Below are 27,344 nucleotides of genomic sequence, written 5' to 3' on the forward strand. Positions count from 1 at the left end.
TCCTTCCCTCTCTGGAGAGGGTGCCTGCTTCCTTCTCTGTCTCCCTCTCTGGAGAGGGAAGGAGGTGGAGGGAGAGGGAGCAGGAGAGGGAGGGGGGAGAGGGAGAGAGAGGGGGAGAGGGAGAGAGGGATAGAGGGAGGGAAGGAAAGACAAAGACGTCTCTCCCCCCCTCCCTCTATCCCTCTCTCCCTCCCTTTATCCCTCTCTCGCTCCCTCTCTCCCACTCCCTCGCTCCCTCTCCTCCCTCTCCCTCTCCCTCCAACTCTCCCTCTCCCTCCGTCTCTCCATCTCCCTCACTCCCTCCCAGAGACGGAGGAAGAGGCAGAGACAAGGGAGAGGGAGAGGGAGAAGGAGAGAGAGGGGGGAGAGAGGGAGAGAGAGAGAGGTCTCTTCCTCCCTCCCTTTCCCTCTCTCCTTCTTCTCTCCCTCTCTCCCTCTCCCTCTCTCCCCCCTCCCTCTGCTCCTCTCCCTCAGCTCTGCCTCTCCCTCCATCTCTCCCTCTCTGAGAGGAAATGAGGGAGCGGGAGAGACGGAGGGAGAGGGAGAGACGGAGGGAGCGGGAGAGACAGAGGGAGGGAGAGGGAGAGAGGAAGGGAAAGGGCGAGGGAGAGGGAGAGAGGAAGGGAAAGGGCGAGGGAGAGGGAGGGAGGGAGGGCGAGACATCTCTCCCTCTCCCTCTCCCTCCCCCTTCCTCTCCCTCTCCTAGAGGGAGGGAGGGAGAGGGAGAGACAGAGGGAGAGGAGAGGGAGGGAGCGAAGGAGAGGGGGAGTTGGAGAAGGAGGTAGGGAGAGGGAGAAGGAGAGAGGGTGCCTGCTTCCCTCTCTGTCTCCCTCCCTCCCTCTCCGTGTCCCTCTCTCCCCCCTCTCCCTCTCCCTCTGTCTCTCCCTCTCTGGGAGGGAGAGAGGGAGAGGGAGAGGGAGGGAGAGGGAGCAGGAGGGAAAATGATGGAGGGATGGAGAGGGAGAGAGGGTGAGGGAGAGAAGGAGGGAGGGAGAGGGAGGGAGGAAGAGACCTCTCCCTCCCTCCCTCTGCCTCCCTCCTTCTCCTCCCTCTTCTCCCTCTCCCTCCGTCTCTCCATCTCCCTCACTCCCTCCCAGAGACGGAGAGACAGAGGTAGAGGCAGAGCGGAACACGGAAACAAGGACAGGGAAACAGGCACAGGGAGAGAGGCAGGGACAGAGGGAGAGGAGAGGGAAGAGGGAGAGGAAAGAGAGAGAGGGAGGGAGAGAGGGAGAGACAGATGGAGAGAGAGGGAGGGAGAGAGAGAGAGGGAGAGGGAAAGAGAGGGAGAGCAGAACAGGGAAAGAGGGACAGGGAGGGAGAGAGGGAGGAGAGGAAGCAGGGAGAAAAGAGAGAAAGAACACACCATCTACATTTCTGTCAGATGACACCGGGGATCCTTACACAACCAGGAGAAAATAACACAGGGAGGCTCTTTCTCAGCTGGAACTGGAACTGCAGAGGGGGCCAAACACCACCAGGCTGGCCACACATGTCCAGCCGCCGCTCCAGCCCCGTCAGCCGTGAGTCTGGTCACCAGGGCTCTGAGTGTCTGCTCCAGGGAGCTGGGGTTCACCCTCTCACCGGTGAGGCCGGGCCAAGACCGCGGGGCCCCGGGCTGGACACATAGGGGGAAAAGCATCCCCACAGGACAGCTTGTGCGAGCAGATTCAGCTGCCAGATTCTAGAGGCCCGGGACCACCCTGTGGCCCATGAAAAACAGGAGGCCACGAGGGTCTTGCATCGTGATTCCTGTCCGTTGGACTGTAAAGTTTATGTAGGGAATCTTGCAAACAGTGGTAACAAGGCTGAATTGGAACGAGATTTAGGCTATTACGGACCACTCTGAAGTGTGTGGGTTGCTAAAAGCCCTCCCGGCTTCGCTCTTGTTGAATGTGAAGATCCCCGAGATGCAGCCGATGCTGTCCGAGAACTAGATGGGAGAACACTATGTGGCTGCCGAGTAAGAGTGGACCTGTCGAATGGGGAAAAGAGAAGTCGCAATCGTGACCGCCTCCTTCTTGGGGTCGTCGCCCTCGAGATGATTATCGGAGGAGGAGTCCTCCACCTCCCACACATCTCCAAGATGGAGAGCTTTCTCCGTCAGCCAGAGCAGGTCCCTTTCTAGATATAGGAGAAGAGAGAGATGACTGTCCCAGGAGAGAAATCACAAGCCGTCCCGATCTTTCTCTAGGTCTCCTAGCCGATCTAGGTCAAATGAAAGGAAATAGAAGACCACTTTGCAAGAGGAGTGGTGTACAGGCAATAACTTCATTTGACAGGAGTAGGCACAGAAAATTCAAGTTTTGTTTGAGACTTCTGAAGCTTGGTGCACTTTTTAAATGTTTTAGTTGTTCACATTTGTTTGTCTCTTGGGACAGTGACCCATAAAGGTGTCATTCTCTATGGTTTGAAATGGGTCATATGAGGCTTGTGATATGAAGAATTGTTACCTTCCAATGTTCCCTTAAGCAAAATTGAATTTGCTTTGAATTTTTGGTCTTGCCTAGACTGATAATAAAACTTTAACTCCTGCCCACCTAAAGTGTGATGTTTACTATTATGGAAACAACACTGGCAAACATGGAAAAGACTTTCTGTAGCTGGGAAATGATATGCAGCTGTAGTTAAGCAAGCAGTCTTTAAAAGGTGCTGTGAACACAAGCCAGCAGGTAAAAATGAAAGCCGCACCCTTACCCTAGATTAGAGGTTTAAAAATTCCACTAGTCTTCACACGGGACAAGAGGTTGTCCAGGGAGTTGAGAATCTAAGAAGTTTCAAGGAAGTTAGTTTACCTTTGAGTTCGGTCATAAGTCCCCTCTGTGATTGCTGTACATGAATACATAGCTCTTTGTAATATTTTTTGGAAATCTGAGATTATCAAGATACCAATGTCCTGCCAGATTAATAAGAGTATTGTAGAGCTGAACTTTGAGTTACTGTGCAATTTTTTTTTTTCATGCTGTCATTTGTAATATGTTTTGTGAGAATCCTTGGGATTAAAGTTTTGGTTGCAAAAGAAAAGAAGAAAAGAAAAGAATCCGCCTGCCAGTGCAGGGGACACAGGTTCAAGCCCTGGTCCGGGAAGATCCCAGGTGCCGCAGATCAACTAAGCCCGTGGGCCACAACTACTGAGCCTGCGCTCGAGATCCTGGGAGCCAGAACTACTGAGCCCCCGTGCACAGCTACAGAAGCCCGCACGCAACGAAGACCCAACGCAGCAAAAAAAATAAATAAATAAAAGACGATACTGGCCAGGTGATCAAGGGTAAAATCATTTGTCATAAGTCCCGTTGATGGTGTGTATCCTTGATGTGACCTGAGGAGAATGGCATTTTTATCTCTGTCTGGATCTTCCGCCCCAAACCCCATAACTCCAGACCAACCATAAGAAAACATCAGAAAACAAACAGACAAACAAATTGAGGGACAAAATACCTGACCAGTCCTCCTCAAAACTTTCAAGGTATCAAAACCCAGGGACATCTGAGAAATGTCACAGCCCAGAGGAGACTGGGACAGAAAAAGGATGTTAGGGGGAAACTAGGGAAATGCTAATGAAGTGTGGACTTTCGTTAATAACAATGTATCCATCTTGGTTCCTTAGTTGGATAAACATGTCATACTAACGTACTAACGTGTTGGAAATAGGGTTACTGGGTCAGGGTCCACGGCACTCTACACTCTGTACAGATCTTTGCCACTTTTTTGTAACTCTAAGCTATTCTAAAATTAAGCGAGTACTGAACAGAGAGAAGAATGTTATTTCCCTGATTTGAACATGCCTGAGTTTCTTTTCATGGTCACATTTTTGCTATCTGGATGTGTCTTGGAATCAGTAGCAAAGGAGAGTTGCCAGCCCCTGGAAAGATGTGGGTGGTTTGCAGGTGGCTTGCTCTGGAGCTGAAGACCACGGTGGGAAGTCTGCAGCCTCGGGCTGCACTTAGAACCATGGGAGGGGATGGGCCAGCTCAGTTAGGGATGGAACCTATAAATAAAACTTTTTTCTTTTCCATTATGGCTTATCACAGGATATTGAATATAGTTCCCTGTGCTAGACAGTAGGATGTTGTAGTTTATCCATCCTATATTTAATAGTTTGCATCTGCTAACCCCAAACTCCCAATCCAACCCTCCCTCACTCTTTCTCCCCCTTGGCAACCACAAGTCTGTTCTCTGTGTCTGTGAGTCTGTTTTTGTTTCGTAGACGAGTTCATTTGTGTCGTAGTTTAGATTTCACATATAAGTGAGATCATATGATATTTGTCTTTCTCTTCTGACTTACTTCACTTAGCATGGTAATCTCTAGGTCCATCCACATTGCTGCAAATAGCATCATTTCATTCTTTTTATGGCTGAATAATATTCCATTGTATATATGTACCACATCTTCTTTATCCATTCATCCATCAGTGGACATTTAGGTAGCTTCCATGTCTTGGCTATTGTAAATAGTGCTGCAATGAGCATTGGGGTGCATGTATCTTTTCTTTCTTTTTTTTTTCTTTCTTCCTTTCTTCCTCCCTTTCTTTCCTCCTTTCTTTCTTTCTTTCTTTCTTTCTTCCTTGCTTCCTTCCCTTCTTTCTTTCTTTCTTTCTTTTTTTCTTTCTTTCTTTCTTTCTCTCTCTCCCTCTCTCTCTTTCTTTCTTTTTCTTTCTTTCTTTTTTTTTTGTCACACGGCATGTGAGATCTTAGTTCCCTGACCAGAGATGGAACCCATGCCCCCCGCACTGGAAGCACGGAGTCTTAACCACTGGACCACCAGGGAGATCCCAGGGGTGTGTGTATAGTTTTGAATTAGAGTTTTCTCCGGATCTATGCCCAGGAGTGGAATTGCGGGACCCTATGGCAGCTGTATCTGTTGCTGCACGTCTCACATCAACCACCTGCACTCCAATCCTTGCTCTCAACGTCATCTTTGGGGAACCCAACCTGCGACAGGGACGTTGACAAGAAGAAATGGCTCAGGGAAAAGCTACCTGCACAGGGAGGAGATAGAGGCCATCGCCCCTGGGGTGCGGCGGGGAGAGTGGGCACAGAGATTTGTCATTTCACCCCCGATGCTCATCTCAGCCCTCCTGGCTGCCCCACTCTAGGTCACCTCGGGATACAGAGGTGACCCGGTTAGAGTCCCTGCCTGTGCAGGAATCTGGGGGCACCAGCGGGTCTGAATAATATTAGTGCAGGGTCTCCCCCGCGGCACTGGGGTTATTCGGGGCGGGCCATCCTCTGCTGAGGGCCCCTCCTGGGCACTGTGTGGGGTTTAGCAGCAGCCCTGGCCGCACCCATTTGATTCCAGGGGCCCCTCCCCCCCAGTTGTGACAACCACAGATTTTCCCCACACATCACGGAAGAACTGGGTGAGGCGGCGGAGGCAGGATGGCCCTGGGCGAGGACAGCTGTGTTGAAGCAACCAGCCTGGCCCAGGGCAAGGTCTGCCCCAATCCCGTCAGCGCCTGCATTTAGACCTGCCCCTTTCCTCTCCCACCTCCTCTGCCCTGCAGTGGTCTCCGAGACATCATCGCCATGTAATAAATCACACCTTCTCAGTTGACTGTTTGCTGCCCTCGCTAGAACGTGAGCTCTTTGAGGACAGGGATGCTGTTATGTCCCCAGCACCTAGAAGAGTGTCTGCTGTGTAGTAGATGCTTCATAAATACTTGCTGAATAAAGGAGTTGAATAAAGGGATGAGTGGATGAATGAATGAAGGTTACAATGGAAGGAGGGGGGAGATTCCCTTTCTGGCTCTCGGGGGTTGGGAGATCAAGTGAAAGATCCGTCCTAAATAGGCTGACCAGCCTTCTGGGGTTCCCCGGGACTGAGGGTTTCCCCAGAGTTCCAGCGCTCAAACCTGAGCGGTCCTGGGCAAACTGGGGGCGGGTGTTGGTCACCCTATCTAAACACAGTAACAATTCCAGCTGCAATAGCAATGGCCAATGACCTCTACGGTCTTATTGACCATGCACAGTTCTTTACCTGGCAGGGAAGGAAGGGTGGGCCGGGATTGGAATTCTGGTGATCCAGGGCGGGTGAGGGCACACCCCGGGCTTGTGTAGGGGAGTCCAGGAAGGTTCTGGAGGAAGTGACAGTGACACAGGGGGGAGGGAGGAGTCTACGGAAGAACGTCCCACATGACAACGTGTGCCAATGGCCCTGGGCCCAAGGTCACACCTGACCAGGGCTTGCCTTTTTTTTTTTTTTTCTAATTTACTTTTTCCCACATGGATATGCAATTGTCCTAATGCCATTTATTGAAAACTCCTTAATTTCCCCACTTTCTGTCATATCAAGTTCTCATAGATCTGTTTCTGGACCTTTATTCTATACCATAGAGCTATACGTCCCATCCTTGCACCACTAGGGCTGTTTCATCACTATAACTTTATTTTTTATTCATTTATTTTTCTTGGCCATGCCGTGCGGCATGTGGGATCTTATTTCCCTGACCAGGGATCGAACCCGCGCCCCCTGCCAGTGGAAGCTCGGAGTCTTAATCACTGGACCTCCAGGGAAGTCCCCAGGGTTTGCTTTGACATGCATCGAATGGTGGCAGGTGGGCACGGGGAGCAGCTGTCTGTGAGCCATCCTGTGTAGAAATGCAGGCTGGAGGGGAGGACAGATGGAGCGGGAGGGGAAGAAGCGGAGGAGGGAGGGAGGGCGGGCGAGAGACAGACAGAGCATGAAAGCTGAAAATAGCTCCTAGTGCCGGGAGCCTTGGAGCCAGAGCCTGGGAGCCAGGGTGACTGGCTCTCCTCCCTGGTGTGTGTGTGTCGCGGGGGGTGGCTCTGGGCTTCTCAGGCTGGGAATGGGGTGCACAGAGCAGGGACGGAGCAGGGACCCTTCTCTCTGGGACCTCGTGGGCCATCCTCAGCTCACAAAGCTGAGCCACTCCTGGCCCTACGAGTGGGGGGGCTTATCCTCCCTGTCCCCTGGATCACACCCCCTCACACACAACTTCCCCGTGTGTGTTCCCAGCAACCAAGAGAATCTGTTTTTAAAAGATTTGGGGGAGGGAGGTAAACATACAAACAAGAGCAGAATGGATACTTTTTCAGAATGTGAATGGCTCTGTGTAAGCCCACCCCCAGGGTAACCACAGTCCTGACCTCTAACACCCTTGACGAGTCAGCCTTGGTCTGGGCTTGCGGACCCACGGAAGCTTCCTCATCCCCTCCTTCAGATCCCGTCTCTCCCTTGGCGTCTTTGTGAGAAGCACCCGGGGAAGTGGGACTGCTAGGCTGTACTGCTGCTAGAACTCCACCTGGGCTCCACCAGGCTCCAGCCCCCCACCCTGTGCACCTCTCTGACCCTGAGGCACCTCAACTGGTAGGAGCCGCATCACCTTCCCTCCTGGGACTTGTGACACTTAAGGGAGACACCGCAAGGACAAGCCTTTGGCTCCCTGGCTGGCAAAGAGCAGGTGCTCAATTGTCATAAGTGTCCGTATCAGTGAGGGTTCTCCAGACAAACAGAATCCATAGGGTGTGTGTGTGTATATACACACACACGTACATATGTACACGCATACAAAAATATACAGCTGTGTATCTATGCAGTATGCATACACACATATACACATATAGTATATACAATACACACATACATATATACACACATATAAAATGCATAGTTTGTATATCTACAGTATGTATACACACATATACACATAACATATACAATACACACATACATAGACACTATACATACACACATACAAAATGCATCGTTTGTATGTATACAGTATGTACACATACGTATAACATATGCAATATACACACCTAGGTACATATATATCATACATATATACACACATACAAAGATATTTAGGTGTGTATATAGACAGTATACATACATACACATATAATATATGCAATACGTACACGTACATACATATAGACACACATATACACCTACATATAAAAGCATATAGCGTAAAAATATATATGTACTGTATATATAAATTCATCGTACGTATACGTACATATATCATATATATAAGATATATACATATATACAATGTATACACACACATACACACCTATATGTAAATATGCACATGTACATACACATATAAATACATACGCAAGTGTGTATATAATAGTATATACATATAACACCTAGAAACATATACACATACAGGTATACAACATATATACACACCTATATATAAATACACACTGTATACATACATACAGTGTACATAAACTGTATATCTACACACACCCATATATCAATATATGGGTGTGTGTATATATACAGCATGTTCACATTTATAAAATGTATACTATATATATGCACATACATACATGTATACAATAGATACACACAAATATATAGGCTTGTATGTATACTGTATATAGTACTTACACATATACTACAAACGCACGCACATATAAACATATGTGTATACATATATATAATATGTATGCACACATATACAAATTAATAGGCTTGTATATATTCAGTATTTTTACATATATAGTTTTGTTTTAAGGAGTTGACTCATGTGACCGTGAGGCAGGCAAGTCAGGGCAGGACTCTGGGCTGGAGACACAGGGAAGAGCTGATGTCCCAAGGCCATTGGAGGAACAGTTCCCTCTTTCTACGGAACCTCATTTTTCTCTCCAGTCCTTCAACTGAGGGACGAGGCCCACCCACGCCGCGGCATTGACGATCTCCTTTCCCCAAAGTGGACCAATTTCAGTGTTCATCTCTCCTGAAAAATACCTTCCTGGCCACATCTGGAATAATGTTTGTGGTTGCCGGGGCCCCGCGCAGTGCGCACATGAGATTAACCACCCCCGTGGCGATGATGACACTTTATTTTCTCCCTTGACCATTGTCACTACTATTCCAATTAAAATGGCAGCGCCATGAGGGCAGGGCATTTCCTTTTTTGCCAGTACTGAGCGTCCAGGGTCTGGTGCCTAGCATAGGCTAAATACAGGGCATTTTTGTGAACAGAAGCCGGGATTCCGGCTGTCATATTTAATGAGGAATTATAGTCTTATTATTGGGGGTGTGTGTGTGTGTGTGTGTGTGTGTGTGTGTGTGTGTGTGTGTCACGGTACGTCAAGGGCGGGAGTCGAACCCGCCACCCCAAGCCCCGAGGGGGTCTCCCCGGGTCCCGACTTCGGGCCGGTGCGGGTGGCCGGGGGCAGCCGAAGACGTGCGTGCGTGCGTGCGTGCGTGCGTGCGTACGTACGTGGAGCGGGCGAGTCCACGGGGCGGGCGGCGCGCGCGCCGCGAGTGAGTGGTTCAGCCCGGCCCCGGCTCAGTGTGCTCGCCTCACGCCGGCCCGAGTTGGCGGCAGCGCTGGAGGTCCCGGGCCTGTGACCACAAAGAGGGAGCCGGGGGCCAGACGGGAGCGCGGCGGCGGCGGCGGCGGCGGCGGCGGCGGCGGCTGAGGTCCAGGCCAGGCCCCCTCCCCTCAGCCTCCCGCCCGCCCGCCCGCCTGCCCGCCCCGCCCCCGCCGGCGGGCGTCCCGCCCCTCCCCCCAACCGCCAGACTAGCCTGGTGCGGGGGCCGCGCGCGAAGACATGGGGGAGAAGTTGGAGCTGAGGCTGGAGTCGTCCGTGGGGGCCGAGCCCGCCGTCTACCCGTGGCCGCTGCCGGTCTACGTGAGTGCCACCCGTCCCCTCTTCCCGGACCCCCGCCCCTCTTCCCCCACGGCGCGCGCTGAGCCCACCGAGAAACGGAGCGACTCGAGTCGCCAGACCCTCTTTGGAGCCCCCCTTCCCGCCCCGCCGTGGTTCTCCGCGGCCGTGTCCAGCCCCCGCGCGCAGGGTGGGCAGAGGGGAGCCGGGGCCGGCCGGGGGCGCGGACTCGGCCGCGGGGACCCCGCGCTTCCGAGGGGCGCCCGAGCCGGGCTGCCGTTGGCTCTGTAGGGCTGGGGACCCCGGTCCCCCCGGGCCTGGACTGCCGGCGGGCTTGCCCTTCCGTACTTTATGATCTGACATGTAGGGTTGCTTTTTCCTGGTAGTTTATTCTTAGCGCTGTCAACGTGCTTAGCTTTTTTAGTTTTGAGGACACCCTTTCCTTCCTCTCTCCAGTTTTTTGTGTTTTTGTTTTGTTTTGTTTTAGTTAGGCATTTTGTCCCTCTGATCTTGAGTGGGTGGGCTGGCTGGACCCTTGGAGAGGAGGCGTTGTCTCCCCTAATTTGAGTGGGTGGGCTGGCAGGGCCCTTGGAACGGAGGCATTGTGTCCTGTAATTTGAGTGGGTGGGCTGGCTGGACCCTTGGAGAGGAGGCATCCTGTCCCCTGATCTTGAGTGGCCTTTGGAAAATGACACGCCGAACGGAAATTTACACAGGCGTCCGGTGATTCCAGAAATGCAGGGTGTCCGGGCAGGTGGGCGCCCGGCCTCTCGTCCCCCGTGGCGGCGTGGTGCGCGTGTTGTTGTCTCAGGGTTTACGCTTGGGCCCTGCAGCCCACCTTCGGGAGGGAGAGCGCAGCGGGCGCCTTGGGCCGGCGCCTTTGGGGCGCCCTTTCGTGCGCTCGGCTTGCGGGGGACCGGCCTCCAGGGGAGCCGGCGGGGAAGCCCGCGCGACCCGCCCCTCGCGCGGGCTCCGTGTGTCTCAGTTTGTGGAAACTGTGTCGCGGCCGGGTGCGGGTCGGGACGCTGGGACCGCCTGGGAGCCGTTGTTGACTCCGGTCCCCGGTTCTCCGCAGTTCTCCGCGGTCGGAGGGTTTCCAGCCCGCCACCGCGCGCTGGCGCCTTCTATTTTTGCTCTTCCTGTGCCCAGAGGCGCGGCTGAGTTGTGCACCCATCCCTCACTCTCCGTGTCCCTCTTCCTTTATTGTCTGGTTACTCGCTGGTACTTTCCTCCCTCCCATTTTATCAGTATCTGTGAGTTTTATTAACATGCCGTTTACTCCCTCTTTTAAATTAAGAATGAAGGAAACTGTGAAATGGTACTTTTATCTTTAATGGCTGATGCTGTAAAAGTGACAGTTGCAATGCAAGCATCTTTCCCTAACTTGACTCCTGTCATGCATCTCAGTAGTGTCTCTGTGACAGGACTTGAAATGATAGCACCCACATCTCTTGCAGCTCGTTCACACTGAAGGGATATAATCATCGGTTTGCTATCACAGCCACTTGCCCAGCTCAGACTGTGATGTCACAAACCAGAGATGATTCTCCCTCAGCAGGAAGAAGCCGGAGAGATGAATCTCCATGATGGACCATCAGCCTTATTCAAATGTGGTCACTTCATGAAGAAAAATTAACCATAATAAAGATCAAAGATACCGGCTAGTTGAAATACCCTGTTGAATTAAGCTTGAAAAACTTTTCCATGATACTGGAATGAAGGAAATTCTTTCAAAATTCTAAGGAAAAATTTGAGAGTTATAATAATGCAGATATCAGTAAATATTTATGGAATTAAAAATATTATGTAGCGCTGGTCCCTTTAAATGTTAACACTTAGAAATAACTTATAGGTATGTTTCTTATTTTCTATGCAAAATTATGTGGCTTGCTATTTCAGACAAAGGTGACATATCAATCTGAAAAGAGTCAGCAAAGACACAAAATGGATGTACTTTCTCTTGACCTATACACCTACTTTTTATGTTCTCATGGTTTAAATAAAAAGTACAGCTTTTGGATTATTTAAAAAGAGCAGAAGCTAAAAATACAGTACTAAATATCATTGCAAGGATTTGGTAGCCAAAACATTTGCTCCATTTCTAGGAAAGAATCCATGAAGACAAAATTATATTACTTTTATAATATAATACTTTTTATATCATGTGCGCATGAAAAACATTCTAAATTACAGAAACAATTAGACAGTCATTGAGTACTCCCCAAGATGTTCAAAATCTCTTTAGTTGTTAAATCTATCAACACACAACACAAAAACTCTCATAAATAAACCACATCTTCAGGTATCCAACCAAATCTTCTAGCATAAAATTCCTTATCCGTTTGTACCCATGAGATGCTAAAGTTGAAGCAGTTTTCAACTTGAATCATTGATAAATGATGTGTTAAAAATTAGCTAATGTCTTTATTCTTTACTTTTCCACTTAAAATGAAGAAGAAACTGTAGATTGGGCTAATTTGGAATAAATTGCTATAGAGTTTTTTTTGGAAAGCTGTTATTTAAATCTCAATAATCATTATTCAGAATGGGTTATTATAGAGAAATAGCTTGATTTAGATAGGAAAGAGAAATGAAGGTTCACTGGGACTGATGCTAACCAGGGCTAAAGGGGAGGTGGGTTTGCTCATCCATTGTCTTTAGAAGATAAATCATAGAAGCAAAGTCCCTAACCTGGTGGGACCTGGGTCTCTTTGTACATTACAATGAGTAAATAAAATCCAGAAGACTTGAGGAATGTAATTTTACACCCCCTTCAGTTCTATTTATTGGAAGCAAATTGTTTGAGTATAATATTGTTAATCTCTTCTTTTTGCCTGAGTTAAACAATTCTTTGAGCTGAAATAGTTTTGTAACTTAAAAAATATATGCCTATTTTCAAAGCATGTCAGGTTACAAAATATAATGAGGAAAAAGATGAATTCTTAAGGGTTCAGGTACATGTCAGTACAGTTAAAAAATACTTTTAGTGAGGGCTGGTATACAAAGTATTTTGAAATTTTTAAATAAACATTTTTCTCTGCAACAAATTGATACACTACAGTATTACTGCTTGTATTTGAATTGCTGCTTTCCTTTACTGGAAAATGACGGGTGAATTTCTGTAATGAATTCCGACTTATGACATTTAAGGTTATTTATAGACTGTCTTGAAAAGAGTGATGGGATCATGTAATTTACTCTATTAATTAGAAGTTGAAAAAAAGGAAAGAATTCAGTGAAATGGAAGAATTTCAAATTTGACTTATCAGGCAAGTACTGACTAATTACTTTAGATAAATTTCCCTATATTATCGGAAGATAATCTCCTATATCATCTCTTACCACCATCAGAAAACCACCCCCCAAAAGGGGGACCTCGTTCATATTGAAAATAACTTCTTAACGTGCAGGCATTACAGTAGGGCATTCTAGACACTGGGGGAGGGAAAAACCATTGTATTTTTTTCTGACATTCATGTTCAACTTATTTCCAAAGTTCTTTAAAGTGTGGCATTCTTACAGGTAGACAATGTTGCTGAACAAGCGTTTGTTTCTTCCCTTTTCTTCCCCCAGGCTCAAAGATTTGGAAAGAGATAGTTAACAGAAAAGGTAAGGTAACCTCCACCTTAACAAGATATATGATCAAATGTGACCATTTGACAGATACTATGTAGTTCATAAAAACAAAATTAAGTGGAATTGGCTCTCTTTTCCCTAAAGTTGAGGATAACGTGGATGTTTCTGTCTAATGTGCTGTACTAATAGGCTATTATGGGTTAGCTTTTGGTAACTCATCGAGTTTCCCAGTCTGGGTTCCGTACCATCAAGTCTGGATTATAACTTGTCCTGGTCACACTGTTTTTGCAAATCAGTTTTGTTCTAGTACTCTATCATGTGTCTGTTTCACCTCTAATCTTTCCATTTGTCACCACTCTGGAGATGGTGTGATATGATCTTAACGGAAACATCAGGAACATGTCTTGTGAATATTTAGTTTTCTTTTTGGCCGACTCAGCATTGCCTGCCATTCAGTCATTGTTATGTGACCAGGCAGTGTAACTATTTGTGTATTAGTCCATTGGTTCCTACCTTGGGAATGTGGAGACTTGTAAACCTCTGTCCTTCCCTTAGGAATGCATGAAGGAGAAATGGAATCTCTTGCATGAATTTCTGCAGACAGAAATAAAGAATCAGTTATGTGACTTGAAAACCAAACTACATAGAGAAGAATTATCAGAGGTAAGTCGTCAGCATCCCGGCGGCTAGAAAACGTTTCCTCCCATGTAACTTGTCTGTGACCAGGGAGGCAGAATAATCCCACCTCTCCCTGTTCCCTGATAGTTATGAAGGAAGCGCATGTGTTTCCTTATTCTCTCATGGCCCCTTGTTTACATTCACTGCTACTTAAATGATCCTTTCCTGCTGTAGGAGGGCTACCTGGCTCAAGTCAGATCCCTTTTAAATAAAGATTTGTCCTTGGAGAACAGAGCTCATGCTTTCAGTTGGGAAGTGAACGGCTGTCTAGAAAACGGGAGCCAGACAAGTGGTGAGGAGCGCAGAGTGGAAATAGCAGAGAAAAACAAGTCCCCCAAACCTGTTTCCAAACTTTGCATGCCCAGGAGAAGCAAGTCCGATGGAGAAACAAACTGTAAGAGCGCTTGACTCGTTTGACCTCGTTGGAATCTGGTACCACCTAAGGGGAGGACAGACTTGGCGCCATAGGGTCTGTCTGTTCCCCCCACACACAACCCCTCCACCAGCAGTACTTGTTTTTTGTGTATCCTTTTTTTTGGTGGGGGGATGGCTGTGTTGCTCGGCTTGTACGATCTTAGTTCTCCAACCAGGGATCGAACCCCGGCCCTTGGCAGTGAGAGTGCCGAGTCTTAACCGCTGGACCGCCGTGGAATTCCCTCTTGTGTATACGTCTAACTAGCTTAGATATATACTTTAAATTTTTGTCTTCAACCAAGTTATAGAGCATTAGATCCCCAAATGCGGTTGAATTTATGAGGTATAAGATAACAGGAGCTGCTGATATCTATGACTTGTAAGTTACATGCCTGTTTAAGCTAAGCATTTATTCTTAGACTCCTTCCCCACTTGTAGTCAGAGTAACTCTTCTGGAATTTTTAAAAAAAGAGCATGGGACTTGAGCTCAGGTCAGGTGCTTGGCCACTTCATCTTTTGACGAAATAAACGGAGGCTCTGTTTCCTTGTGCGTCTCAGGGTTGGGCCCCTCATACAAGAGCTTGTGTTAAAATGGCCCAGCAGACTGGCAGGTGCTAATTTGAGGAGTTTATCAAGATGGTGGTTGCTTAGAATAAGAAGAGAAGGTTACTTAATCCTCAGAACCTGGTCTCTGCACCAGCTTGGTAATGCTGAAGAACTGTACCTTGGCTGTGAACTCTTTATTCATAGTGGCTTTTTTGTTTCTTTTTCTTTAAGCAGCTGAAGTCTCATCTAGCCCCAGGATTAGAAGGCAAACTACCAGGCAGACCACCATCACATCTCATTTCACAAGGAGGTCAGTATATAATGAATGGACAGCCCCCGTTTTAGGGGCCAACAGTTTTTGGTAAAACACATATAAATTCGTAGGATGTAACTTAGTAATTCTGACTTCCACATTGCTTCGGTTTTCCTTTTGATATTCTGTTATCAGACATTCGTGAACAGCATTTCTGAAGATCTCATCCGTTTTTACTCTTCACATAGGAAACTTCAAATGTACATACACAGAATTACCAAGGATAGTAAAATGAACCCCTGTGTGCCTATCACCCAGTGTCAACAGTTAACATCTCCTGGCTGTTATTTCATCTATACCCCCATATGCTCCAAGTGAAAATTATTCCAAATGGATTACAGCTCCATACACACCCATCTCCTCCCAGTTGGGTTACTTTGAAGCAAATCGAACATGTCATCTTATCCACACATACTATATTTCTAGATGACAAGGTCTCTTTCTCTGACAAGTTTTTTATTCATATTTTGCCATAATGGCTAACATCTAGCAAACAGTCTTTTGAAGAAGACAAAACAGGCCTTATAAAGTGTAACAGTTCCTTACTAACAAATATATAGCAGTGTTCATTCTTCCCCTTGTGTAACAGAGTTTGGTTGATTTGCTCCTTAAGCCTTTCGAGTGATAGATTCCTTATCTTCTTGCCATTGATTTAAAGAAAATAGGTCTTTTTTTCTAATAGCTTCTAGGTCTGGTCGACTGCATCGTTTTGGTGGTTAATGTGTTCCCTTGCCTCCAGTTTTCTGTAAACTGGTAGTTAGGTCTAGAGTCTTGATCAGATTCCAGCTTTATTTTGTGAGACTTCATTGACGGCATGGGGCTGTCCATCAGAGGCATGTAATGTCTCTTCGGTGATTCTAGCAGCCATTGATCAAAGTCTAGATCCATTATTTCTTAAGGTTTGCAAAATGGTGGTATTCTAAACCTGTCATCCAAAGAAACATTAAGCTCGAAACTTCTTTTAATGCCCTGGCAAAAGGGGCTTCTCAGAGGGAAGAGGGGACCATGCCCTGAATCTTTCCAAAGAGAGGGTACTCTTGGTAGGGAGGAATATGAGTTGTTTCGTGCCCACTGGAGGTCTAGGGTCTGGTGAGCTAACAGTTGGCTTTACTGTGTGTGTGTGTGACAGGCCTGCCAAATGGAAACCTGAGGAAGACCCTGAAAAAGCAAAATCGGATGATTCTGTCGATGAAGAAGAAAAAGACCAGGTAGGGCTCGCATTTAAGTTTCTTAACTCTGCCTTTTTTTGGTACACTTGCTGGTAATTGTGAATTTATACTTGGTCTGTCTATGGACCGTAAGTGACTGAGAGGGTGTTAGAACACACCCCTGGACCCAGGGCAGTACGAAGTGTATTATGGTTCGCCCCGAGGACTCAGCAGGCCCGTAACTTTGGTCTGTTCTCTCCTGTCTACCTTCCTACGTCTCCAGCTGTCAAGATTTGACAGTCGAACCAGCAGATGTGATGTGTTCAAAGCATTTGCTTCTGATGTCAGATAAGCTCCTTTCCCACATCGAATTTCTCTATAAAAACAGAATTGTAGTGTTATTATGTGTATTGTAATAATGCTGCTTAGACTTTTTAGGTTAGAAAACTGGTGGCTTGCCAAATACCTCCAATATAGAAAATGTCAGTCTCTAGCACTGTCTCATGTCACTTGAGCGGCAAACCTAGGTACTACCAGATGGTCACACGCTCTCTATTTCATTCCTGCCACAGGATTAGCTGTGTAAGTCGGGAAGTCTGTAGGTTTACAGGTGGGTAGTAAATGCCCTGTTACCTGCTAAAGATGAGTATCCGTGGTTTGCTCTAAGGCAGGGTTTCTCAACCAAGGCTTTGACTTTTGGGGCCAGATAAACCTTTGCTGTGGTGTGTGAGTCCTGTGCATCGTAGAGTGCTTAGCAAGGTCCCGACCTCTTACTCACTAGGTGCCCGTAACATTCCCTCTCTCTCCTCCCAGTTGTGACAGCCAAAATCACCTTCAGACTTCCCCAGATGTCCCCTGGGGGGCACAGTTGCACTCAGTGAGAAGCAGTGGACTCAAGGCTACCAATATCTTTGAGGTAGACTTGACGTCCTGTTGTGAAAGACATACTCATTCTCCTGTTTTTATTTTGGAAATTAGATGCCACTGTTCATGATCGTTATTCAGATGTCTGTATTAAGCTTCGTCAGACTACCCACTCACAGGTGGGACACTGAGACAGAGGGAAACAGCTTGTCCAAGTCACATGGCCACATCCCTTGCCTCCTAAGAAAACGTGTCACAAGTGAAAGCAAGCTGGCTCTTGTAATATTGACAAGTCTTTTTCTTTAAACAAATGTGCCAGTTTTAGAGTTGTTCTTTGCCCTCTAACCTTTTGGAGGGCTTACATAGCCTTCAAGCTTCTAAAGAAACGAACTGGGGCACTCTTTCCCAAGCAGGAAGCAGTTTCACTGGCAGTGTGTGAGAGGCCTTGGGGACTTGGAGGATGAACACTTGTCGAAACAGGGTGTATCCCGATATGCTAGAGTAAGGCTCAGCGCACCACACCGGTGTTATCAGGTGGTGTTGGTCAAAGAAGTAGTACTACAGAGAGAATCTTACTTTAGTCAATTTCAAGTTTTGAGATCTCACTATGTTTTTTAAAACAGGTATTAAATACATGCATTTGGTAAAACAGTACAAAAGGCTGTTTGGTACATAGCAGCCAAAGAAAAACAATGTGGCTATTCCGTGCTGAGCTATGCTGTGAGCATTATCAAATAAATACTGGATTCTGAGGCCTTTGTTCAGGAACAAAAAAGAATATAAAATATCTCATTACCACAACTAAGGAGCTGGCCTGTGGCAACTAAGACCCGGCACAATTAACTAACTAACTAACTGACTATTTCTTTTTTTTTTTTTTTTCTTTATGACAAAAGACTTAAAAATGACCACGGTTAAAGATCTGATGAAAGTTCATAATAATGCAGTTGACAAGAAAATTAGTTATTTCTGAGATATACATTTTAAAGTAATAACTAGGATTATTACATATAACATTATACCAGAACATATAAGATTTTTAGAAATTTCATGTAATGTCTGAAACATTTATATTAACATATTTCCATACATATTTCCATACACATACAAATATAAGATTTTTAGAAATTTCATGTAATGTCTGAAACATTTATATTAACATATTTCCATACACATAACCCAATGAAAGTTTAGTATTAGTTGTTTTGTTTGTTTTTTTATACTGCAGGTTCTTATTAGGCATCAATTTTATACACATCAGTGTATACATGTCAATCCCAATCGCCCAATTCAGCACACCACCATCCCCACCCCACAGCAGTTTTCCCCCCTTGGTGTCCATATGTCCATTCTCTACATCTGTGTCTCAACTTCTGCCCTGCAAACTGGCTCATCTGTACCATTTTTCTAGGTTCCACATACATGCATTAATATACGATATTTGTTTTTCTCTTTCTGACTTACTTCACTCTGTATGACAGTCTCTAGATCCATCCACGTCTCAACAAATGACTCAATTTCGTTCCTTTTTATGGCTGAGTAATATTCCACTGTATATATGTACCACAACTTCTTTATCCATTCGTCTGTTGATGGGCATTTAGGTTGCTTCCATGACCTGGCTATTGTAAATAGTGCTGCAGTGAACATTCGGGTGCATGTGTCTTTTTGAATTACGGTTTTCTCTGGGTATATGCCCAGTAGTGGGATTGCTGGGTCATATGGTAATTCTATTTTTAGTTTTTTAAGGAACCTCCATATTGTTCTCCATAGTGGCTGTATCAATTTACATTCCCACCAACAGTGCAAGAGGGTTCCCTTTTCTCCACACCCTCTCCAGCATTTGTTGTTTGTAGATTTTCTGATGATGCCCATTCTAACAGGAGTGAGGTGATACCTCATTGTAGTTTTGATTTGCATTTCTCTAATAATTAGTGATGTTGAGCATCTTTTCATGTGCTTCGTGGCCGTCTGTATGTCTTCTTTGGAGAAATGTCTATTTAGGTCTTCTGCCCATTTTTGGATTGGGGTGTTTGTTTCTTTAATATTGAGCTGAATGAGCTGTTTATATATTTTGGAGATTAATCCTTTGTCCGTTGATTCATTTGCAAATATTTTCTCCCATTCTGAGGGTTGTCTTTTCGTCTTGTTTATGGTTTCCTTTGCTGTGCAAAAGCTTTGAAGTTTCATTAGGTCCCACTTGTTTATTTTTGTTTTTATTTCCATTACTCTAGGAGGTGGATCAAAAAAGATCTTGCTGTGATTTATGTCAAAGAGTGTTCTTCCTATGTTTTCCTCTAAGAGTTTTATAGTGTCCACTCTTATATTTAGGTCTCTAATCCATTTTGAGTTTATTTTTGTGTATGGTGTTAGGGAGTATTCTAATTTCATTCTTTTACATGTAGCTGTCCAGTTTTCCCAGCACCACTTATTGAAGAGACTGTCTTTTCTCCATTGTATATCTTTGCCTCCTTTGTCATAGATTAGTTGACCATAGGTGCGTGGGTTAATCTCTGGGCTTTCTATCTTGTTCCATTGATCTATGTTTCTGTTTTTGTGCCAGTACCATATTGTCTTGATTACTGTAGCTTTGTAGTATAGTCTGAAGTCAGGGAGTCTGATTCCTCCAGCTCCATTTTTTTCCCTCAAGACTGCTTTGGCTATTCGGGGTCTTTTGTGTCTCCATACAAATTTTAAGATGATTTGTTCTAGCTCCGTAAAAAATGCCATTGGTAATTTGATAGGGATTGCATTGAATCTGTAGATTGCTTTGGGTAGTATACTCATTTTCACAATGTTGATTCTTCCAATCCAAGAACATGGTATATCTCTCCATCTGTTGGTATCATCCTTAATTTCTTTCATCAGTGTCTTATAGTTTTCTGCATACAGGTCTTTTGTCTCCCTAGGTAGGTTTATTCCTAGGTATTTTATTCTTTTTGTTGCAATGGTAAATGGGAGTGTTTCCTTAATTTCTCTTTCAGATTTTTCATCATTAGTGTATAGGAATGCAAGAGATTTCTGCGCATTAATTTTGTATCCTGCAACTTTACCATATTCATTGATTAGCTCTAGCAGTTTTCTGGTGGCAGTTTTAGGATTCTCTTTGTATAGTATCATGTCATCCGCAAACAGTGACAGTTTTACTTCTTCTTTTCCAATTTGTATTCCTTTTATTTCTTTTTCTTCTCTGATTGCCGTGGCTAGGACTTCCAGAACTATGTTGAATAATAGTGGTGAGAGTGGACATCCTTGTCTCGTTCCTGATCTTAGAGGAAATGCTTTCAGTTTTTCACCATTGAGAATGATGTTTGCTGTGGGTTTGTCATATATGGCCTTTATTATGTTGAGGTAGGTTCCCTCTACGCCCACTTTCTGGAGAGTTTTTTTATCAGAAATGGGTGTTGAATTTTGTCAAAAGCTTTTTCTGCATCTATTGAGATGATCATATGGTTTTTATTCTTCAATTTGGTAATATGGTGTATCACATTGATTGATTTGCGTATGTTGAGGAATCCTTGCATCCCTGGGATAAATCCCACTTGATCGTGGTGTATGATCCTTTTAATGTGTTGTCGGATTCTGTTTGCTAGTATTTTGTTGAGGATTTTTGCATCTATATTCATCAGTGATATTGGTCTGTAATTTTCTTTTTTTGTAGTGTCTTTGTCTGGTTTTGGTATCAGGGTGATGGTGGCCTCATAGAATGAGTTTGGGAGTGTTCTTTCCTCTGCAATTTTTTGGAAGAGTTTGAGAAGGATGGGTGTTAGCTCTTCTCTAAATGTTTGATAGAATTCACCTGTGAAGCCATCTGGTCCTGGACTTTTGTTTGTTGGAAGATTTTTAATCACAGTTTCAATTTCATTACTTGTGATTGGTCTGTTCATATTTTCTGTTTCTTCCTGGTTCAGTCTTGGAAGGTTATACCTTTCTAAGAATTTGTCCATTTCTTCCAGGTTGTCCATTTTATTGGCATAAAGTTGCCTGTAGTAGTCTCTTAGGATGCTTTGTATTTCTGCGGTGTCTGTTGTAACTTCTCCTTTCTCATTTCTGATTTTATTGATTTGAGTCCTCTCCCTCTTTTTCTTGATGAGTCTGGCTAATGGCTTATCAATTTTGTTTATCTTCTCAAAGAACCAACTTTTAGTTTTATTGATCTTTGCTATTGTTTTCATTGTTTCTATTTCATTTATTTCTGCTCTGATCTTTATGATTTCTTTCCTTCTGCTAACTTTGGGTTTTGTTTGTTCTTCTTTCTCTAGTTTCTTTAGGTGTAAGGTTAGATTGTTTACTTGAGATTTTTCTTGTTTCTTTAGGTAGGCTTGTATAGCTATAAACTTCCCTCTTAGAACTGCTTTTGCTGCATCCCATAGGTTTTGGGTCGTCGTGTTTTCATTGTCATTTGTCTCTAGGTATTTTTTTATTTCCTCTTTGATTTCTTCAGTGATCTCTTGGTTATTTAGTAACGTATTGTTTAGCCTCCATGTGTTTGTCTTCTTTACGTTTTTTTTCCCCTGTAATTCATTTCTAATCTCATAGCGTTGTGGTCAGAAAAGATGCTTGATATGATTTCAATTTTCTTAAATTTACTGAGGCTTGATTTGTGACCCAAGATGTGATCTATCCTGGAGAATGTTCCGTGCGCACTTGAGAAGAACGTGTAATCTGCTGTTTTTGGATGGAATGTCCTATATATATCAATTAAATCTATCTGGTCTATTGTGTCATTTAAAGCTTCTGTTTCCTTATTTATTTTCGTTTTGGATGATCTGTCCATTGGTGTAAGTGAGGTGTTAAAGTCCCCCACTATTACTGTGTTACTGTTGATTTCCTCTTTTATAGCTGTTAGCAGTTGCCTTATGTATTGAGGTGCTCCTATGTTGGGTGCATATATATTTATAATTGTTATATCTTCTTCTTGGATTGATCCCTGGATCATTATGTAGTGTCCTTCCTTGTCTCTTGTAACATTCTTTATTTTAAAGTCTATTTTATCTGATATGAGTATAGCTCCTCCAGCTTTCTTTTGATTTCCATTTGCATGGAATATCTTTTTCCATCCCCTTACTTTCAGTCTGTATGTGTCCCTAGGTCTAAAGTGGGTCTCTTGTAGACAGCATATATATGGGTCTTGTTTTTGTATCCATTCAGCCAGTCTATGTCTTTTGGTTGGGGCATTTAATCCATTCACGTTTAAGGTAATTATCGATATGTATGTTCCTATGACCATTTTCTTAATTGTTTTGGGTTTGTTTTTGTAGGTCCTTTTCTTCTCTTGTGTTTCCCACTTAGAGAAGTTCCTTTAGCATTTGTTGTAGAGCTGGTTTGGTGGTGCTGAATTCTCGTAGCTTTTGCTTGTCTGTAAAGCTTTTGATTTCTCCATCAAATCTAAATGAGATCCTTGCTGGGTAGAGTAATCTTGGTTGTAGGTTCTTCCCTTTCAGCACTTTAAGTATATCATGCCACTCCCTTCTGGCTTGCAGAGTTTCTGCTGAGAAATCAGCTGTTAACCTTATGGGAGTTCCCTTGTATGTTATTTGTCGTTTTTCCCTTGCTGCTTTCAATAATTTTTCTTTGTCTTTAATTTTCGCCACTTTGATTACTATGTGTCTCGGCGTGTTTCTCCTTGGGTTTATTCTGTATGGGACTCTCTGCGCTTCCTGGACTTGGGTGGCTATTTCCTTTCCCATGTTAGGGAAGTTTTCGACTATAATCTCTTCAAATATTTTCTCTGGTCCTTTCTCTCTCTCTTCTCCTTCTGGGACCCCTATAATGCGAATGTTGTTGCGTTTAATGTTGTCCCAGAGGTCTCTTAGGCTGTCTTCATTTCTTTTCATTCTCTTTTCTTTAGTCTGTTCCGCAGCAGTGAATTCCACCATTCTGTCTTCCAGGTCACTTATCCGTTCTTCTGCCTCAGTTATTCTGCTATTGATTCCTTCTAGTGTAGTTTTCATTTCAGTTATTGTATTGGTCATCTCTGTTTGTTTGTTCTTTAATTCTTCTAGGTCTTTGTTAATCATTTCTTGCATCTTCTCAATCTTTGCCTCCATTCTTATTCTGAAGTCCTGGATCATCTTCACTATCATTATTCTGAATTCTTTTTCTGGAAGGTTGCCTATCTCCACTTCATTTAGTTGTTTTTCTGGGGTTTTTTCTTCTTCCTTCATCTGGTACATAGCCCTCTGCCTTTTCATCTTCTCTATCTTTCTGTAACTGTGGTTTTTGGTCCACAGGCTGCAGGATTGTAGTTTCTCTTGCTTCTGCTGTCTGCCCTCTGGTGGTTGAGGCTATCTAAGAGGCTTGATGGGAGGCTCTGGTCCTGACTATTTCTTAAAATCTCATTGATAGGTATTTAATATGATTTTTAAAAATTTATTTATTTATTTAATTTATTTATTTTTGGCTGCGTTGGGTCTTCCTTGCTGCGTGTGTGCTTTCTCCAGTTGCGGTGAGCGGGGGCTACTCTTCGTTGCGGTGCGTGGGCTTCTCATTGCGGTGGCTTCTCTTGTTGCGGAGCACGGGCTCTAGGCGCGCGGGCTTCAGTAGTTGGGGCACGAGGACTCAGTAGTTGTGGCTTTTGGGCTCTAGAGCGCAGGCTCAGTAGTTGTGGCGCACGGGCTTCATTGCTCCGCGGCGTGTGGGAACTTCCCGGACCAGGGCTTGAACCCTTGTCCCCTGCATTGGCAGGCGGATTCTTAACCACTGCGCCAGCAGGGAAGCCCAGGCTCCAGCCTTTTTAAAAATGTGTTCCTTCCACCTTCGTGGAGCAGGCGTAGGGGATGGGGAGGAGTGAGAACCCGATTGGCAGGGGTCCGGTCGCAACCCCGGAAGGGGACGGGGGACGATCTAAGAGGTGGCACCGGGCCACAGTCGACCCCCAGTGACAGCTAACAGCTGCAGTGCTGCCCCTTCCTGCCCCAGGACCTGAGCTCAGGTCCCGGGGCGGCTGGAGAAACGCACTGTTTTTGGTGAGATGCTCTTACTTACTGTGTGGAGCTGCTCCGGCGACCACACCCCGCAGGGCCCTGTGCCCGTCCTCCCTGCCCCCTGCCCAGGGCTCGGAGAACAGCAGTCTCTGTGGGGCAACCTGCTTCCAAGTCCTTCAGTGACCACGGAGGACTGGGAACGGGCTGGGCTACCGGGGAGCCTGGGCACCCAACCCCTGAGCTCAGCCCTGGGGGCTCCCGTGAGGGCAGGGGCTGGGGGCTGCGGGCGGTGAGCGGAGGGGCCTCCAGCCGGCATCAGCCTGGGCCCTGGACCCGGGGAAAGGCCTCACCCTCTCAGTCCTGACCTGCCGCTCAGGAACCCTGTGGCCCACCAGCCCGAGGCCTGTGTCGCCCGCCACGGACTGCCCGGCGCACGGCTGGGGTGCCAACGCCACACCTGGATTTTGCACGGGGACCATCTGGGGGCTCGGTGCACAGGAAGACGAGCGGCCCCCAGGCCCCGACACGCCCCTTCCATATCCATCGAGAGGTGCCTGATGGAAGGCTGGCTGTGCTCCTTTTCAAGCCCCAGGGAATTCACACGAACAGCCCTCCCGGCCACGGGGTGCCTGCCCACCGGCTCTGGGCCTGCGACCAGCCCAGAACACAGAAGGCACCGAAGTGGGTGCAGGGAGCTGAGCCGGGGCTGCAGAAGGGCAGACACCACAGCCTGGTCCACAACCGACTGCCCTAGGGCGGGTGAGAACGGGCGGGCAGGCTGAGGGGAGGGCAGAGCGTGGCACGGCCTGCCCGCCTGGGCCACGGGGAGAAGGTCGGGGCGCCGCCCGCGCGCTCGCTCCGCTGCCTGGCGTCCTTTGTGGGGGCGAAGGGCCGGAGGCAGGGCTCCCGAGGAGCTCAAAGGCCCGGGAAGGACACACGGGACGGTCCAGAGCCACCCTACCGCTCCAGTGGTGCAGCACCCTCTCTGAATTCCTACTGCCACCAAAACACATCCCTAAGGCCTTTGGGAAGAATCGCTAGGACCCAGGAAGGCAGCCCCCTGCTGTGGTCCAGACTTCAGCAGCTGCCGATGATCAGAGGGAGCCAGCCGGCCGGCCTTGAGCAGGAGGACAGGACACGGGGACAGGGACAGCCACAGCCGGGCTTCCCACAGCTGTGCCCACCGCCAGAACCAGCTCCAGCCAATCACAGCCCCCGAGATGCCAAACAGTGACGGGCGAGAGGCTGGCAGGAAACTGACACCCCCTCACTGGAGAGCCTGCCCGGCCGGGGTGCAGGGTACCATCCCCGTCTGAACTCACCCCACAGCTCAGCCATCTCCCAGTGACCCAGACGCGTCACCACGGCCCCAGGGCTGATCCCCGACCAAGGTCAGAACTCCCCCCGGTGTGACGGCCCCCATGCCACTCCTGTGGTGGAAGGGACGGCAGGCAGAGACCAGGAGTAGAGTCTTTTTATTAACGGCTGCGTTTTCAAAGAACCGTTTTGTTACCAGGAAAGCTCCCCAGGAAGGGATTGCATTAGTGCAACAAGGGGGAGCCTTGATGCCAGGCTCTCCAGACACTTCCAGGTGGAGACTTTTGGCCTAGGCCGGCCACCGGGGACTCAGGGGCTGGGAGGACACGCGGCCCCTCCCCCGCCCCGACGGGGCGCTAAGGCACCCGGTCCGCCTGGGTGGGCAAAACCCCGTGCCTTCAGCAGGCCGGCGGCTTGCAGCCCTCAACCTGCAGCCCTTTGCTCAGGAGGAAGGCGTCCTGCGTGGGGTCACAACCCAGGAAGAGCTTCACCATGCCCTTGGCATCCTCGGAGCCCCCTGGCCTCAGAATGCAGCTTCTGTAGTCCATGGCAACCTGACGAGAGGGGGTGGGGCTGCAGGAGGGTGGAGCACCCCCTTCACTGAGGGTGTGGGTGTGGCCACCTCTGCTGTGACTCAACAAAGGGCAGGGGAGCAGGGGAGCAGGGGGTCCAGGGCAGGGCCCTCAGAGCCTGGCAGGCCCAGGCGGGCAGCACAAGCATCTAGGCCCAGGCCAAGGACCTCCGTGCAGACCGGCCTCTCACCTTGCCACTCAGGACGCCCTCCCGCTTGAAACGTGTGTGGAACGTGTCCGCGGAGTACACCTCGCTGCACAGGTAGCCATAGGACTGGGCGTCGTAGCTTCCTGCCAGGTGGCCGAAGGTCGCAAGCAGGTGGGTCCCTGGGACACACGCGGAGAAGCTCCTGCCCGGCCCCCTGGCCGCTCCGTGCCCCTTCCCCAGAGAGGGGGCCTCAAAGCAGCCCTGTCTGAGTCCCCTGCCACTAGAGGGAGTATTGGCCCAACACTTCTAGAAAACGGGGACCTGGCGGGCAACTCAGTGGAGGGACACCAATAAATTTTTGCCGACTTTCTGCTGAAGCTCACGAGGGTTCACCCCTAAGCCTCTTACAAGGTCAGCTGCCCGAGGCTCTGAGGGATGAGTCAGGGCTCACCTTCCAGCACGGGGAGAGCGCGGGTTCAAGCGCTCACGAGGGAGTGAACTGCGTCTCCGCACCGACACGCACGGGCAAACCTCGTCGACGCGTTCCGTCCGGGATATGAAGCCCTCTCCTGCCTCTTCCAGGCTCTCCAGAAAGCACGTGCAGATACGCCCACCCCACCCTCGGACTCCGCGGGCCACAGCTGGAGGGACCAGGCCAGGAACCGAGGCAGGAAGAGGCCAGAGGTCAGCGGGCCTCGGCCAGAGCCCGTCAGTCGGTCCCCCTTCACACACCACCAGAGGATCCTCTTGACCTGGGCAGTAGCCACCAACCGACCGCTAAGGTGGGCCCGGCGTGCACTTGGCTACCTGGCGTGGCTGGGACCCCGAGGACCTCCTGGCAGAGGCGGGCATTCTCCTGGGCCGGGTCCGCGGGCGTCTGCGTGTGCAGGGCCTTGTCCACCTTGGCCAGGACGATCTGGCGCAGGTTGAAGAGGCCTGGAGGGCGGGAGGAAGGAGACGGGGGGCTGGCACTGTGTGCAGGCCGCGCTTTCCAGCCAGGCGGTCCGGGAGCCCCTTTCCTTTCCCTCGGCCCGACCGCACCGGGGTTGGCCAGCTGGGACTTGATGAGTTGGCCAGCAGCTCCAGGGGACGGCGCTGCCCGTGCCCCACCGAGACTGGCAGCAACGCCAGGGCTTCACAGGGCGCGGCGCTCCCGGCCCCAGAGCCTTCCCTCTGGTTCTCATCACTGGCTGTCGCCAGAGTCGCAGGTAACGTGCCTTTCTTGTCGTTTGTCTTTTTTCCGGC

General features: G+C 47.6%; 1 pseudogene across 1 annotated transcript in view; it reads left to right on the forward strand.

Moving 5' to 3' along the window:
- LOC309621494 (serine/arginine-rich splicing factor 3 pseudogene) overlaps window positions 1-27,344 on the forward strand; it is a 34,542-nt pseudogene that overhangs the window by 897 nt on the left and 6,301 nt on the right. The window contains exon 2 of the transcript in view: window positions 1,631-2,461. The product of the transcript in view is annotated as a serine/arginine-rich splicing factor 3 pseudogene (transcript). The remainder of the gene's footprint in view (window positions 1-1,630; window positions 2,462-27,344) is intronic.

This window comes from Balaenoptera borealis, assembly GCF_965194805.1.
Source record: "Balaenoptera borealis genome assembly, contig: HAP1_SCAFFOLD_508, whole genome shotgun sequence".
In the NCBI taxonomy this organism is placed as follows: domain Eukaryota; kingdom Metazoa; phylum Chordata; class Mammalia; order Artiodactyla; family Balaenopteridae; genus Balaenoptera; species Balaenoptera borealis.